Source organism: Pinus tabuliformis, chromosome 2_1 (genome assembly GCF_031772625.1).
Source record: "Pinus tabuliformis cultivar Carrire ecotype Pingquan chromosome 2_1, CPIR1, whole genome shotgun sequence".
NCBI lineage: Eukaryota > Viridiplantae > Streptophyta > Pinopsida > Pinales > Pinaceae > Pinus > Pinus tabuliformis.
The window spans coordinates 104,104,347-104,121,084 of record NC_142299.1 but is presented as its reverse complement, the minus strand read 5'-3'; the positions used below and the strand labels follow the sequence as shown (position 1 = coordinate 104,121,084).

The window sequence follows — 16,738 nt, the reverse complement described above, 5'->3', positions numbered from 1 at the left end:
ATAGGAGTGGTTTCCCTAGTTTGGTGTGTGGTTGAAATATTCTTTTACTCAACAGATTGTATGTCCAAGATAATTTCCCTTGAGACAACACTTCCTGTATATATATATAATCTCATATTTGATTAATATAATATAGATTCCTTTATATCAGACTCAGTGGAGATTCTTCCTTAGTTTCAATCCATTTCTCGCCGAGTCAGGAACGACAGAGCTCAGAGTTTAATTGGCGGCTTAATGGTGCATCTAATTGTGTTGAGGCAGACACTGCTGTAGATTCGGAAGGGGAGCCTTGTTAAATACCGAGGAGATGGCAGAAGCCTTTGTGCACTTAGCAATGGATTGGTGGGTAGATGTAAATAATTTGAATGTTTGGCACATGCTCTTTGGGCTCGGACTCGTTGTGGCAGTTTCTCTTATTCAACTAATTAGGATTGGGATTGAGCTGAGAGTGCCAGAATATGGGTGGACAACACAAAAAGTTTTTCATTTTCTTAGTGTTATTGTGAATGGAGTTTGGTGTGTTGTCTTTATATTTCGCCAAAGTGTGCAGTACATAAAACCTGTGATTTTGCTGCATGTTTTGGTTGATATGCCTTGTCTGCTATTTTTTAGCACATATACTTTGTTGGTCCTATTTTGGGCGGAAATATACTATCAGGCACGGGCAATATCAGTAGACGGTTATAGACCCGCTTTTATCACAATCAATGGTATCAACTATCTCATTCAGATATGCATATGGATTTACTCTTGGTGGAGCCCTAGTCCAGTTATTGAGATCCTCTCCAAGTAATTCTTTGCAGGAGTCTCAAGAGGTTTGCAGAGATCCTGTGAGGGGCGAAATGACGTCTCTAACGCCTAGAGTTCTGCTGAAGCTCTTGCAGCACATGAACAAGAAAAATTGGAGGCGATTATCAAAAATTTTGTTGCAAGTCATTGGCATCGTTCCCACCCTTCTTCAGAGTTTTCCGGCCACTTATCTTCCTCAAAATCAAGCTCATCACTGTAAATCACCTTGAGATTGAGATATGAATTGCGAAATGCTCTTCAGATTGAGGCATTTCGAGTTGGTTGTCGTGCGGCCAGGTAAATTGTCTTCGTTGCTTTATTTTACTGGTGTTGGTCATCGTTTGGAACGTCCTTGAAGACGGTCTTGAGGAGCAGCTTGTGAATCTGAGTTGGGTGATTGGAGAGCAGCGTGCGAAAACTCATCCTATATGGGTGAAGATCGAGAAACCAACTTTTCCACAATGCTCCATACTAGTGTTCTTAAATTTTGAGTTTTGTAAGTGAAACATGTTGACACTGATCAACTCAGCATGTAAATGCAATTGGTTAGAATTGATCACTCTAACAATTGTTAATTGAAGTTAGTTAGGTTTAATATGAAAGCACTAAGTATGATTCTAGAAAAAGTTGGTTGATGCAGTAATAGATGGACAAACAAGGTAAAATATTGTGTGTTGAAATAAAGCAGACTCATAGTATATGTCACATACATTAGTAAGCAAGTCTAGGATGTTTTGTAGTGGTCATTATAAAGTATGTACCTGGTAACTTCAAGAGTTGGGGTTGTGTTGTAAGCCTTGTGAGGCATGTGTACCCTCACAGTTCGTGGTAATTTAAAAACCACTTTGTATTTGCAGTGTCGGTTTGTAGTAACCCAAAAACCATGTGTAAGAGTGAAGTGGGACAAAGATTCTTATTGGCATGGTTTAGGGTTAGCTGAAAAAACCCTCAACCTAGTTGAGTCGAGTCTTTGGTGAGCTTTAGTGGCTGGAGTTCCCTAGTAGAAGGTTTATACCCCAGAGTGGTTGGAGTGCCCTAGTGGCATGTTTGTATCCCAAAGTGGCTGGAGTGTTTTAGTGGCAGGTTTATGGCCTAGAATGGTTGGAGTGCTTTACTGGATGAGTTGAGCCTTCATGGATGTGTTGGAGCCTTGGTGGCATGGTTGAGGGTGATCCGATAAAACCTAGAGCATGGTTACGGGTAATCGATAAAACCCATGATGGTATTGGAGGGGGATTTATATGTACAGGTACATTTATGCTGTTATAATGATTGAAAGAACCATGCATGCGAAGGACATCCTACAAGACTGGTTGCTCCTTTATATGGACATCAACATATTCTTTTATGTTTGACCACAACTAGACTTTGCATATTGATATTGAGAAAAGTACTCATTAAGGGGGTGTGTTGGAATATTAATTCCTATTTGTCTCAGTTGTGACTTTCTATTTAAAGGGTCTATTCCTATTCTATAGGAGTAGTTTCCCTAGTTTGGTGTGTAGTTGAGATATTCTCTCAGCTAACAGATTGCGTGTCCAAGATAATTTCCCTATCTTGAGACAACACTTCCTATATATATGTAATCTCATATTTGATTAATATAATCTAGGTTTCTTTATAGAATTCTAACATATTGAACTGCACGGCACCCTTACATTCATTATACAAACTACCACCCATTCTTTAAACCAACACCATTATATAAACTACCCAAAATTTATATAGAATAATTTTTTTAATAATTTCATTTAATTTCCATTTAATTATTATCACTACTAATTTTATTCAAATGGTAGTTTCTATCTTCCACTCTTAAAAAACCCAACCCTTCATTAAACTTTTCTTTCGAAAATGCATACTACTCCATTATACAACTTTATTTTTCTTAGCAATAAAAAAAAATACATGAAGAGAACATAATGATAAAGAAATCAATAATTAAAAAAAATTGTAATATCATTCTAAGGAAATCGATAACATCATTTGAATGCTTAGTGTGAAAATTATATACACATAAAGCATAAAGAGAGACTTAGTGCTCTAATCAAGGGATAACAACATTTGAATGCTTAGTATGAACATAAAGCATAAAGAGAGACTCGGTGCACTAATCAAGTGAGATACCAAGAAAGTTTGGGAAATTTAATCATAAATCGATTCGAGGAAGTTAAAGAAAAGAGAGTTCTACTTGTCCTTATACCAAATAAGGAAGTTTTTAAAGGTTTACTATTAATAGAGTTGAAATGCCCTTTGGTGGCAAAAAGCGGTTGGCCTTAGAGGTGTAATGACTTTTTGGTGGCAAAAAGGTGCTCAGTTTTAGAGTTGCGTTGGGTTTTTGTGGTAAAAAAGGTGTTCAATTTTAGAGTTGTAAATTTTCATATTTTCAGGGAAAAGTGGTATAAGCCAAAGCCAATCTTAATTAATATTTGTTAAAAAATATTGAACTGGTTAAAAGAATGCATTGTTCAAACATTGATGCTTAGGTTAATTGTTTAAAATTGATTTCCTGCTTGTGAAATGGCGGACAGAGCAATTATGCTTCTTCTACAATTCTAGGTTGATTTGTTGGTAATGATTCCTAAGAGGTATCCACTAATGATTTAATGGTTTATTAAATGAATAATTTATTGATTAGGCACTATTCAACTCTACGATTTACCATTATTAGGTATTTTCGAATCCAAGAAGAGTATATCCAGCTACTAACCTAGTTAATTGACTAGGAATTCCCCTCACGGACTATCGGATTGAATTATAATATATTCTCTAGCTTTGTTCGGCATTCCTAGCTGATTCAGTAGATATTGGACCCGCACAAATATAGTATGGTTATAAGGAAGGATTTAATAAATGAAGTGTCAATTCAAATTTTAGAGTGTGACTAATACAATTGAAAATGCAAACACAACACAAGCATCGAGAAGTTAAGAATATTTAAAAAAAACAAGATGAGCGTGGAAATATATCCTTTTTTAAATGAAATAAAATAAATATATAATTTAATAAAAAAATTAATAATGGTTGTTTTTAATATTAGTTTGGTAATTGAATTATGATAGGTTTTTTCACAATAGAGAAATAATCTAATAAAACATTTGATAAAATGTACAATGAGAGCATATTAATATAAATTGGAAGAGTCTTGGACTTGTGATCTATATAATAGATATATGGAAATTATTGAGTAAAGAGGCACTCTCCAATCCAATATTGAAATCATTGTTGCAAAAGGCACTCCCCAATTTAATAGATATAAGGATATCGTAGGAAAAGACACTCCCCCATATAATAGATATAAGGATATTGTAGGAAAAGACACTCTCCAATATAATAGATATAAGGAAATTTCATGGCGAAGAGGCACAATTATTGTAATGCTTAACATTTTGACCCAATCAAAATAAAACCAAGTTAAATTAAATTAAAAAAATAAAATAAAAAGAATAAAATTCTCTAGCCATATTCTTGTCTAATGTGGTATATTTAAAGGTTAATAATTAAACCATCTTGGATCTATTTTAACTCTGGATTTACCAAGTGCCGAGATGGACCAAATCTCCCTCTTCACTCTAAAAGAGTTTTGCACCTCAAGAGAGAGATTTGATCTCTCTAGGCACTTGGTAGATCCAAAATTAAGATGGATCTAGGCTAGTTATAGTAATCATTAGAATGTGATGAGGTATATTTATATTTTATGATTAAATTAATTAGAATGTTTTAATAGTTAAGTTGTTGAGCACAAGAAGGTCTTTTGTCACATACACTAATTTTTTGTGTACATTGGTCGTAGCTTTAAAAAGAGAAGATTATTATTATTTAAATATTTTTTTAAGCTTGAGATTTTTATCACATTTTTTTCATTTTAATATATGAATATGATTGTACATAAAGACATTTTTTTATCATAAAAATGATAGAAATGTTGTTACATAAGTATGGAACACTTACATCATCATATATTATATTTTTCCAAAAAAAACCTAACAAATACAATTTTTACTGTTTCTAAAATGAAAATCGCATTGTTTAAATTCTCAAAATACAGTACAAATAAAATAAAATATAAGTGCATGCAACACTTCATAAAATAAAAATGCATATTGCACTTCCAAGATTAAATTATTATGTTTGTAATATACATTTCACTCATCTTTTATTGATTTTTCTATTTTCTCCATTTTTCCTTTGTAGCAAACAATATTATATTTATATAGAAAGATAAAACTTAGGAGCCAACATCCCGTAAGCTACCAAGAGTATATCCAACATCCGGATAGCCAAATATACCAAGATAAGAGACTTTATGAGGGTATGGGAGCCTACTCCTTGAGTCTTATCACAAAGGGAAAAAGATGTCCACCCACGTGATTTGAAACTAGGTCGAGGGGATAGCACCCCACTGTGTCAAACACTCAATCATCCCATGAGAAGACAAATTTTTATTTTGGGAGAGGCTTGACCTAGGGAAAATTTGAACATTGGTTCTCATGGTTTACAAAAATAACATGACAATAACATGGAAATCACCAATTGAGTTTCCATTTAACCTTTAATATCCACTAAGCCTAAATTCGGTCTATTGAACCTTTGAAATGTAGAGTTTAATCTTAACTTGGCTATATAGTAAAATATAATTATCATTTATGGGTTTAGCAATGGTAGCTTAAAAGCCCATAGTTTTGTAAACCATGGTAATAAATGTAATGCATCCTATTTAAAAGCATAGTTCATTGTTTTTCTTAATACGGTTGGATTGAACAAGGATAATAGATCATAATAGTCTATTTGTTATACTTTTTTGAGGTTTTCCCAATACTTTTGCCTATCAAAATTGCAAAGAATATGACAGGGATTTGATGAAATCACAAGTTTGAGTTGTGAACTCTCCACAATCCAAATGCCCCGTGGGTTTTTTAGTGTGTTGAATTCGTATGTGCAATCAAAAACTCATTTTAAACAACAAAAATGAATATTTGAGCAAAAAACATTTTCTGTATTTCTGCCAAAAAATCTAATAAATATAATGCTTAGACAAGACCCTAATAGATCTATTATGTTTAGGGTTTCCTCTTTGAATTTGTGTGAATTTAACTAAGGTGAAATGCATAGAAATGAGAAGGAAAAATACTCTATAAATGAATGTTTAATTTAGCTCACTCTATTAGTAATAGAGAGATGTGTTATTTAACTCTAACTCGAAGATAAGAAAAATAAGTACTAAGCAGAGATGTGTTATTTAACTCTAACTCGAAGATAAGAAAAATAAGTACTCTTGCTCACTGTGTTTTGAATAGAGAGAGATGCAAGTAAAGAAGAAATCATGTTTACTCTCTCCATTTCTAACGTTTGGTATCAAATTCATGATTGTGAGTTATATAATTGTTCTCGAAAAACATATTTATATATTAAAAAACATAGCATCGAGGATGAAATGGCAAGGATTTCGTCTTTGATTTTGTGTGAATTTGATGAGTGTGGATTGCATAGGAAAAATAAGGAGTACTTGATGAATGAGTGTTTGGTTTAACTAACTTTAATTTTTAGAGATGCATGGAAAAAAAAGTAAGTAAATAAATGCATAACACTTTTATAATTTTTTAATAAAGCTAATTTTATTTTTCAGTGTGAATGGGAATATAGCTCAAGATCTATTTAGATAGGTACCTTTGGTGTGATGTTTCGTAAAGTTTATAAGAAATCAGAGATAGGTGATACGAGGACATGTTTAATAGTAGGAGTCAAGTTTAAAAGTGGAAATGTCGAGTTAAATGTTGAATAGATATTTCGTACCTTTGGTTTGAAGTTTTGTAAAGTCTATAAGCAAGCAAGCAAAGATGAGTAATACGAGGACATGTTGAATAGTACAAGTCAAGTTTAAAAGGGAAAATATTGGGTTAAATGCTGAATTTGTCACAAAGAAAAATATATTTCTCAATTTTGGGTTTAGAAATGGTGGTTTATGAACCCATAGTTTTGGCATTCCGTGGTCTTAGATATAATGAATCCCATTTAAAAACGTGTGATACTTCATTGTAAGATGACTTGATTTTCCAATTTTGACTTGGTCTTTCTTGGGTTTCTAGAATAAATCATGATGTCTTGTTTACTTAATATTTTATTTTTTTGTTTATTTTATGTTATTTAATCTTCTTAGGTATGAGAACTCCATTGATAAACCCATAAATCAATCTTATATTCCATAATATGACTAAGTCAAGATATAACCAAGCATAAAAATATAACATAATTATCGGGTTTCTTTGGAATTATATCTATGTGTCTTTGGAAGCTTTAAAAGAAGAATTCCTAAATCATTATAGTTTTGAATAGTGAGAATGTTAGAAATGTTGGAACTGTAACAAATATTTTAAAATTGTGATTTAATGTAAGTGTAAATAGGATAATTTAAAAATAAAATGTTTTTCATCTTCATCCCTCTTGCCACAAATATGAAAAGTTCTTTAAACACATGACAACTCTTTATATATATCTAATATTAAAAACTCATTTATAATAAGGATAAAAGGAAAGAAATTGAATTTAGACATAATTAAAAATACTAGTAATATGATGTTTACATGAAAGTATTATGATAATACAAATATAAATACCTTTGACAATAACCAACATTATACTTTTACATATTCATATAAGTTGAGTGCTAGTTCTACTAAGATTAGTGACACTATAATCAACCTTAGATTCATCTTAAATCATTTAAAAATTCACATGTAAAGGGATTCGATGCATTTTCATAATTAATAGATAAGGTTTTGATATTTCTTTCCATGTAGGAAAAATACTAGAAATTTTAGAGCTACTTGCTTAGTCTCTATTGATACAATATTTGTACTCCTAGATACAATAACATTATTGTGTGTATAAAAAAACTAGGTTTCTTGAAATAACTCATTGGTGGTTCATAAGCATGCATACTACCATTTTGCTAAATGTCTTTGGTTTTTCGATTCACTAACTTATTTTTTTATGTTCAAAGAAGATTATCTTTTAACTAATCAAAAAACATTTTTAAAAGAGTTTAATGAGGCAATAATATCCACTAAATAACTATAGGCGTGTCTTTTCATGTATAAATCTATTAAAAAAAATTAGTTGATTTCTAAAAATGTTTAACCTCTAAATCTATATATAACATCTAGCTTTATTATTATTATGAAAATAATTGAGCCCAGAGGCTCATTGTGCCGAGAGGCTTATTATACAACCCAGTGTGAAAGGTATGTATGTCCCTCTTAAAATAAAAATAAATAATTCTCTAAATAGAAAAACAATGTTGACTATAATAAAAAAGAAAAAAGAAAAAGAAAAAATATGTTATACATATTTAATTAGTCCATATTACCTCATATAATTTCATCTAAGATAATTAGAAATAATATATATATATGTATATATATTTTAAAGTTGTATAGAATAAAATATCCAATGTAAGTTATAAATAAAATATTTTAATATTAATCAATATTGACGCATATTTAAAGATACATTAATAACAAAAAAATCAGTTTAATGCACATGTTATGTATTCTCTATAACATTCAAAAATACAATTTAAACAATAAAAAATTGCACATTATCTTTTTGCACTAAATTTACACATGAACAAATTTGATCTTTCTCGACTTATATTAAATCCATAATTAAAATAAATCTATACTAATACTAAAATTATTTAATAAAATAAATTATATAAAATATCAACTTATACATTTTCTATGATTATCATTGTGCAATAACCTAATAAAATAGAAGTGACAGCACCACTCGAACACTAGCAAAAAGTACAATAGAATGTGAAAGGGGACTAATACTAAAATTATTTAATAAAATAAACTATATAAAATATCAATTTATACATTTTCTAATTATCATTGTGCAAAAAGCTAATAAAATAGAAGTGATAGAGCCACTCGAACACTAGCAAAAAGTAGAATGTGAAAGGGGAGAGTATGGAGATAGTGGAGAAATGAGAGAGACGTCGCAATTGTAAGGCTAATAATGCGGAGTCAAAGGCCGTTATCTAGGAAAAGAGACCAAGGGACGTCGTGACCATCCCCACTTGGAAGAAATCATCTCTTGATCCAACAAACAAGAGGGGTGACTAGATAAAATTTTGCAGCTGTTCAAAGAAAATGGAATGGAGCTCAAGACAGAAAGCGGACCTCAGCCAGACACTCTGAATAAGTAGGATATGGACAATGCTGTAAAGAGGTTTTTAGCATTTTCAGTTTTTTATTTTTGTAATCCTGAATGGTAATGTCTCAAGGACGAAACAGTTTGCTTGTAGAACAAATAGCTGGAATTTTTATATGGTTAGATAGACTGGATATGTATTTTTGGTGGATGGCTGTTAAAAATTATCGGTGGTACCCGGTTTCCCTTAAGGGCGGGTAGTGACCTGCCTCTGTTTGTATATTCTCCATACTTGAAGTAATAGAATTTTGCCTTAGTTTACAAAAAAAAGAGGGGTGACTGAAATAAATTTATTATTTAAAAAGGGGGGGGGGGGGGTGGGGGAATGCAAATTTTTATGTCAAGCTTCTTTTAACGAGCAATGGCACAAGATGGGTAGTGATGGTAACCTCAATCATTGTGTTTTTGAGCTATGAAGAGCAGATAAGAATCTGGGAATGACACGGGGTGTGATGTATTATAATTAGTTTAACTTGGAGTTTCAATGCAACATGTATAACTGAAATTTATATATTTTTTAATAAATCAAATAAAAAAAATATTATTAAAAAAAATCAGCTATGGTGCATTAGAAATAGGTAAAATTTTGGATTTGGATTATGTTCTAAAATATATATGTTTGGCTAAGAGCTCGTCTTTATTAGAAGGAAATGGATTAATAACACTGAGTTATGAAAGGTTTTCCTACTTGCTTTAAAAGGAAAAGAGAGATGTAAATTTTAATATAATTTTTTGGTACATTCTTAACAACAAGATTGTTAATGTGTTTTTCTCTTTTAAAAGTAACAAAAATTAGTATAAATGAGTTGCAAATAAGTGTAGTGATTGCGGTAATCACTTATTAGGAATGAATACAAACTTTCACTCCTCTCATATGTTTATGAGTCTGGGTCCTAACATGTTAGGAATATGAATTCTTAGTTTATTAAATGCATTGTTAGGTCTTACTCCAAGACCAAAAGGTGGGTTTAGCTAATATAATACTTACAAGAAAACTAGTATCTCTTGTATGCAAGAAAACTAGTTTTCATTGTGTTCATAGTGAAGTCTACCTTTAATGGGTTACTGTGCTTTCTAGTAGTATCTAATTGCATGTAGGGGTGCTCTACAACTAAATATGGGGGTTATATAATAATATATTAAAAAAAATGAATTTGGTTCAATGAAAAGCAATAATAATAAAAGTACAAGTCTATTCATCTAAATATATAATCTAATTCGTTTGGTAAAGGTGATATTATTAGGAAGATTTCTCCATAATTAGTGATAGAGAAAGCCTTTGGACAAAGTTTGAGGATCCTTGAAGTGAATTCATGAAATGGAAAGGTGTTGAGTGTAGAAGAATGCAATATACCTTTATATATAAACATGAATATAATATTACTTACATATACATTACATACATTAACTCTCTTGAGGTTTCTTTCCAAGAAAAAGTATAGTCATAATTTAAGAAATATATATATATATATATAGTCAACATTGAAATAACATTATAACACCTATAATTCAATATAAAACAGCCTAATCCATCTTAACCTAGGATTTATCAAAGTCTTTGCAGTCAAAATAGATTTGCACCTCTATAGATTTGATTTCAAATATTTGCATATCTAGAGATTTGATTCCTCTCATCTGCTTCCCTTATGGATTCCTCTCATCTACTTCCATTACATTAAAACCCACAGAGTTAAGTAAATTTCCAAACCCTTACCATTGCCTTGAGTGGGCAATTAATCCCATGCTTCCAAACAATTACCATTGCCTTGAGTCGATGATCGAGATCTTTTCACTTCATGGATGCATACAAAATTGTTTTTAAAAGGGCATGTAACCATAAGATGGACACACATAAAATAAGCATAGATAAATGACAACCATGAGAAGAAAAGACCCAACAAGTTGATAAACGAGTTCACTGAGTGTGGCTTACGTCTTTGGGCCTTGCTCAATCTGGGGAGGCCTCTTTCATTAATATTTAGTGAAATTAAATTACATGCATGTACAAAAGACACCTTATACCTCCACTTTCATAGATGGCGTGAAAATCCACACTTGTGATGACGAAATGGACTGCATTGTTGAATTTGTGGCGAAAAATCGTGTCAAATGACTGTAAACTTGATCCCTTTCTGCTTCGGTAAACATATTGACCCTCGAGAATCTCAAATATTCCCCAAAAATTCCTTCTCACAGGGTGACTGGAAGTTGGCTACTCAGATGAAGGATCTGATCCCACCATCACGTTCCTTGCGAAGAACTGAGTAGAATGAGTATAAAGTCATCCTGGTTTTGAAACTGTCAATTTCTAGGCCTCTAGGGAATCTCAAAGATTCCTCAAGATTCCACAATGATTCCTCTCTATAGGTTGACTAAAATTATGTTGCTCAAATATGAAAATTGATTGCGCCATCATACCCTTGGCGAAATTTGGATTCAAGTGAGTATAAAGTTTCCATATTTTCGCCTCTATCAAAACTCAACTCCAAGGGAATCTCTTAAATTCCTCATGATTCCCTATGCCAAGGTTTCATCGTCCTCGATCTATGTTCTGCTCAGGGTTCCACTCCTCATTCTGTGTGTCGCTCCTCTATCCTGTCGAGTGGTGAATAGATGTGTTTAAATAAAATTTTGGGCATTGTTTTTAATGGCCCACTTGTTGTCATAGCTCCAATAGGGTAGCCATACATATTAAGCTATCTCGTAAATATGAACCAAATCACCTCTTTCAATTCATTTTCAAGATGGTCTTCCTGTAGCCTTTTCTGGAGACTGCCAAAGCACTCAACATTGTCTATCCATTATTGCAAGATGAAACTCTAGCAATACGTTCAATGCAGCTTCCCAGTCTTAACTCATGCACCAACAGTTGGCTCTCATAGAGATTCGGTTCACTCCAGTTCAGATCGACATAAAAAAGAGAGTAATACTGACAGTCGATTCGATAAATTCGATAGTTAGAATGTGGGAAAATTTCATAGAATGGAGCCTGACACCACCTCCAATGGTGATACACTAAAATTTGCTCTGCAACACTGATAAAATACGCTCCAATAGTGATAAATTCCACAATACACTACCCTCCACATACCAATCTTCAACGTTTCCTAAAGCTCAATCTTCCACACCACTAATATTCCATGTTGTCGCGACCCCAATCTTCCACGTTGCCTAAAACTTTGAGATAGTAGAGGCTTCGATGGATCGTAGGCAATATCTCACCAAAGCAGTGAACTAACATGGTTTGAACAATACTCTTGCAAGAGCTTCTGCCAAGAACAACACAACAACCTACAACTTCAACGTTGAACAAATACATGCAGCACTCGCATTCTCCATATTGAACTACGAAGCAACAACTCTAGAAACAATGTTGGCATTTTCCAATAGCCCTTCAAACAACAATTCTCCACAAATAGAAATTCAAAGAAAGATTGAACACTGTAATATTCCTAATTAGCCATGGCTAATTGGAATATTCGATTTTGTTCGATTTTTGCCTTCTATAGTTATTTGTAAATAAAAAGTGAGGAAGGGGGACATAACTCAATTTTAGAATAAAAAGTCACTTCCTAGTAGCACAATGTTGTGACTTAAAGGGGAGCCAAGGGTGCCAAAAGGGGACGCAGAAATGGAGCCCGCGCCGACACATGGAGGAACTGTGTAGGAGGAAAGGAACACGTGGCAAGAGGGGAATCACACAAGAGGAGGTGAGCCTTGGGATTAAGAGAGGAAAAGGCTATAAAAGAGAAAGGAGCCCCCTCATTTTGATCATTTTGGTTATGAGCATTTGTGATAGTCATTTTGACTTAGAGCACGTTGGTTGTTTAGCTAGCCTGCAGCATTGTTTAGTGCATTGAGTGTCTACGTTCGGAGATCTCACCCTTAGCCCCGGGGGACTTCGAGTGCTTGCTCGGGCAAGGTATTTCCATTGGCATTCCAGAAATAGTTTCATCAGCATTTTAGCAACAGTTTCATCAGCATTTCAGCAGCAGTTTCATCGGCGTCTTTGAGGAACTGCGTAGAACCCCAAGGGGGTGATTTTTGGGGGTCGGCCATTTCAAAAATGATTTCTGGGTTTTTCTGGGTTTTTTGAGTAGAGTCGGATTCCAGAGTTTCAGCCTTTTCTGAGAAGGGGAGTAGCCCCAAATCCTCATTTGATTTCCAGTAGCAACAATAGCACGACAGTTTTCCAACAGCTGGGATGCAGATCAGCGTGAGGCCATTCCAAGAAAGATTTCTGGGTTTTTCTGGGTTTCTTGAGTAGAGCCCGAATCTAGAGTTTCAACTTTTTATGAGGAGGGAAGCAGTCCCAAATCATCATTTGTTTTCTAGTAGCAGCAACAACACAATAGCAGCATCCACGCAGGGAGGCCATTCTTGTCATTCTAAGAATATTTCTTCACTTGCCTTGTGCAAGTCGAGGCGCCATCTGTCTAATCACCTCTTGTACCCATTTATTGCTAGGTATAATAAAATGGCTTAGCATTTCTCGCTGCATTTCTTGTGTATCTGCTTATATTTCCAGATTACATTATTATATGTTGTTCCACTGTTATTTTATCACTTCTGGGTTATCATATCATTTACACATATTTGGTTGGAGTTTTTGCTGGGGTTTGAGGAATATTACAGTGGTATCAGAGCATATATCTGGCTCAGCCTGTGGAGCTAGCAATCCATGACACTGGGGGAAAAACCCTATATCTGTTACAGAGGTTAGAGATACAGAGACATTGGGCGTAGGTTGGAGAACACTTATGGAGAGGGAGACTGTGTTCCGGTGGTGGACGCAGAATAGGATGAGCCTGTGGTGGACGCGGAGCAGGAGGATCTGATGGCAAATGATGACGAGAAGAGATTTGCGGATATGCTCCTCAAATCCGTGTAGGATCTGTCGAGGCAGATTGAGGTGATGGGGCAGAGATTCACGGTAGTAGAGGCCAGACAGCGGGAGAGCCCATGAGTTTTTCAGATCGGTGAGGGATCAAGTGCATCCCATCACTTGCTAGAGCAGCGTGATATTGCGTAGCAGGGGGCCTCACATGCCCCTACATGCTCTACCATGCCCACGTTCTTAGGAGCAGACACGAGGGCCGTAGCCCAGTAGGAGGTAGAGCTTGGACATATGGGCGATTATTTTGCAGAGTACCAGGCCTATGGGCAGGAGTTCAGGGAAGCCCTCTCATTCAGAGATTTTGTTCAGCTCCAGCGGGATAGTAGACCCTGCGACCATCACAGAGGGTACCAGCATTACCATGATGGTGACACCCACCGTGCAGCGAGTAGATTCCACTTGCCTATGTTTGATGGTTCATCAAACAGTTCGGCAAAGTCTTGGGTGGAGAAGCTGGACATTTATTTCTAGCTTAGCCAGATGTCGGAGACAGAGGCCATCAAGGTGGCAACATTGCAATTGGATGGCGAGGCCTAGGATTGGTGGTTTCATGGGATGGTTACACTGGGGTACTCCACAGTGACGACATATGCCGAGTTTACCAGGAGACTGATGGAGTGATTTGATCAGAGGGATCTAGAGCAGCATTTCGTTGAGCTGACGAGGCTCAAATAGACTGGGAGCCCAGAGACCTACATTGTAGATTTCTTGAGGATCTTCGTGATGGTGCCAGACCTATCCACGACACGGAGGGTCTATATGTATGTTGAGGGGTTAGCAAAGCCACTTCGAGGTTTAGTCCGATCCACTAAACCAGCCACACTCCAGGACGCTATCAGCAAGACCCAGGACTTACAAGATGTCTTACCCAGGACCTGGACACTTTACCCCCAGAGACAGACTTTTCAGTCTAAGGGGAAGGATGTGAGGATTCCTCCTCCAAAGGGGAATCCAGGACGAGTACATTTGACGACAATGCCAAGAGGGAGCTGAAGAAGAAGCGATTGTGCTTCACCTGTCAGGCGCCATGGGCACCAGGACATAGATGTGCTGCTGGTAGAGCACATTTTATTGAGGTCTTCTCCGAGAGTAGTGGAGAAGAGGATGACGTGGAGGCTGTGGAGATAGGAGATAGCCATGCCATACAGGGATCTATGCCACCTCCACCACCAGCAGAAGGTGGTGCATCTTTTGCACCTACCGGAGGGGCCCTAGTAGCATTGCGAGGAGTTCCCAAGTATCTGACGCTATGCGTACGAGGGACATTACGTGGCCAGCGAGTATCAGTTTTGGTTGACAGTGGGGAAACCCACAACTTCATTGAAGCCTAGATGGTTGTCAAGTGGAGAGGTATACAGACAGAGAGCTTCGATGGGTTTGTAGTCTTGGTCCCAGGAGATCAGACCATGACGTGTGCTTGTTATGTTCCAAAGCTTTCAGTGACGATGGGCACCTACACATTGACTAATCACTTTTTTGTGGTCGATATTCCGGACACCAACATGATACTTGGTGTTCAGTGGCTTATCACTCTAGGGAGGCTACGACAGATTGGAAGACCCTGGAGATGGAGTGGGATTATGAGAAGACAGGGAGGCATGAGAAGATACGGGGACAACACACATATCCGCCTCAGACTCTCTCGGCTCATTAGATGGAGGTAGTCTTCCGAAAGGGAGACATAGAGTGGGTAGTGGAGTTGCGTGCATTAGAGGCAGGAACTACAGGGCAGATGATACACCTAGAGATACAGACTATCCTTGATCAGTATGCCATAGTGTTTGGGGAGATTCCACCAAGACAGCCACCAGATCGGGGATTTGAGCACACCATCGAGCTTGAGCAGGGCATATAGGCCGTGATTACCACCCCATATAGGCACCCCAAGGCCTATTGGGATGAGATTGAGCGGGCTATCCAGGATTTTCTTGCGTTGCCAGATTTCACGCAGCCATTTGTTTTGGAGTGTGATGCGTCGGGAGAGGGGATCGACACAGTATTGATACAGGGAGGTCACCCTATAGCATTTGAGAGCCCGAAGCTCCTTCTGCACGAGAGGTTGTATTCCATATACGAAAAGCAGATGCTGGCCATCATGCATGCATTGGCTAAGTATCGGCAGTATTTGGTAGGCAACAGGTTTAGGGTGAGGACTGATCACAACAACCTCAAGTTCTTTTTGGAGTAGAAGCAACTATAGGAGAGGCAGCTGCGGAGCAGGATAGTCCGGGAATTATTGGTGAGGTGGAAGAATTTACCGGATGAGGATGCCACTTGGGAGAGTGAGCAGATCTTACAGCATCCATCACTTCAGTTGCTTGAGGACAAGCAACATTTTTCCGGGGGAGACTGTAATATTCCTAATTAGCCATGGCTAATTGGAATATTCGATTTTGTTCGATTTTTGCCTTCTATAGTTATTTGTAAATAAAAAGTCAGGAAGGGGGACATAACTCACTTTTATAATTAAAAGTCACTTCCTAGTAGCACAACGTTGTGACTTAAAGGGGAGCCAAGGGCGCCAAAAGGGGACGCAGAAATGGAGCCCACGCAGACACATGGAGGAACTGCGTAGGAGGAAAGGAACATGTGGCAAGAGGGGAATCACACAAGTGGAGGTGAGCCTTGGGGTTAAGAGAGGCAAAGGCTATAAAAGAGAAAGGAGCCACCTCATTTTGATCATTTTGGTTATGAGCATTTGTGATAGTCATTTTGACTTAGAGCACACTCGCTGTTTAGCTAGTCTGCAGCACTGTTTAGTGCATTAAGTGTCTCCGTTCGGAGATCTCACCCTTAGCCCCGAGGGAATTCGAGTGCCTACTCGGGCAAGGTATT

General features: G+C 36.2%; 1 pseudogene; it reads left to right on the top strand.

Annotated features, from left to right (window-relative positions):
* Positions 1-307: 307 nt before the first annotated feature.
* Positions 308-862, top strand: LOC149199004 (tobamovirus multiplication protein 3 pseudogene; annotated as a pseudogene).
* The last annotated feature ends 15,876 nt before the right edge of the window (positions 863-16,738 follow it).